The following is a 1,856-nucleotide window of genomic DNA, read 5'->3' as shown; positions in this document are numbered from 1 at the left end:
CGTCCTATATGCCGTCAAATACGGCACATTTAATGTTTGTTTGTTTGAAGTTAAGCACAAAGCTACACAATAGGCTATATGTGCTCTACCCACCACGGGTATCGAAACATCAAAACCCGGTTTCTAGCGTGGTAAGTCTGCAGACACACCGCTGTGCCACTGGTGGGCTTACATTTGAAAGATAATTGGAGTTGATTGCTATCATGGAAGTTATCACTCTGAAATTATGAGCTTTGTAGTGAGCTGCAATAGTTATAGTTTTCTTTATCTATTTGTGATATCTTTCGGTGGTCAGAGGTAAATTTAAGGACATACAAAGTTAAAATCCGAGGTTCGATTGCTCGTGGCAAACAGAGTCAGATAACTCATTGTATAACTTTGTGCTAAAACATATCTATGATGTACTGCTAGGATGTAATTTTGTTCTTCATCTCCGGTTTCTGGTGAGGAAGTTTTCGTTTTTTTCATTTGATGATGATTTATTTATTTTTTTCTTAATTTTGTATTTATGTAAATATATATAAGTATATATATATTATATAAACAGAATAATTTGACTGGTTTTCTTGTGTGATCAAAAAGTTTAACAAATCAAAATATTCCCGTTATGCAAAAAACAAGAGGGAATCCTGAATACCCGTGGAACTTAAAATTCTTTAAGGCAGGATTACAGTAAATTATTCTATAAGATTTTTTTTTATTTTATTAGCCATATTTTTCTGCGCCAGAAATACCAAGCGTGGTGTGCGCGTATACCCGATTCGATTTTATTACTCATCAGTATCTGTACCACTTTACCCTCAAATTGAAATTCTCTTAGGCAGCATTAGCGTAAATTAATCTATGAGACATTGGCCGTGATCAACTACATCAATTGAAAGGGTTTGATCTCTTGAGTCCAAAACTGTAATTAGATCTTAAATTGGTCCAGAAATGGCGGAGCTATGAGCTAAAAGTTTTGTACTTGGAGAAAAAATAACAAAAACTCAGAGACTTACTATGAGCTGCTCAGCCTCAACTATTAAAGTTCGGAGGGCATAATGAAAACACATCACAACTCATCATGTCGACCTCGATCTTGGTTGGTAGAAAGAATGACACATGGTTCGCTCTTATTAAAACAAGTGCAAATTTATGGGTTTCAGTATATTCCATTCAAATTAAATTTAAATGATGAACACAAATCCAATATCCTTTCTAGTCTAGATGTAGTCTCATTACACCCCTCTATTACAATAGAAGAAGGTGTTCAAGATGTGATAGGCTTCATTAAATTAACAAAATTCAAATACCTACGACTTCGTTAACTTATCTATTGATTTATTAGAGTCGACCCTTAGAATTATATTAAGTAAGAGATATAAGTTTAGAAAGGTGAAACATTGATGCCATGACCAAGATCTTTCATTAGGAATGAAAGGTTGCATATTGTTACGTCTCCGTTTGTTAATTAACTTTCTGTAACTTCGTTCCGACGAAATTTTAGCGACACAAGTCCCTACTTAATAAAACTGGTTTATTCTTTCTGAATATAACTTTACCGATACACTTATTTTCAACAGTCGCTCTTTTACAAACGTTTTAACAACGAACGTTAACTTCAACAATACTTCCTGACTGCAGTTCAATTACTCACTACCTACACACATATTGTTATCCCGTCACGTTGTCACCCTCTTTTATATACCAGACTACCCTATATCTAGTAAATGCTAGAGCATTCGCCAAGGTACCGGATAGTTCTAGAAACGTGGCGTGACACTAGTCATGTGACCTCGCTGACGCAACAATATATTTAGTTATATACACAAACTTATGATATAATGCTTGGAGACGGCTTGAATGGGTAATGAAGA

Source organism: Limulus polyphemus, unplaced genomic scaffold (genome assembly GCF_000517525.1).
Source record: "Limulus polyphemus unplaced genomic scaffold, Limulus_polyphemus-2.1.2 Scaffold2053, whole genome shotgun sequence".
Classification (NCBI taxonomy): domain Eukaryota; kingdom Metazoa; phylum Arthropoda; class Merostomata; order Xiphosura; family Limulidae; genus Limulus; species Limulus polyphemus.
Note: the sequence above shows the minus strand (reverse complement) of the source record.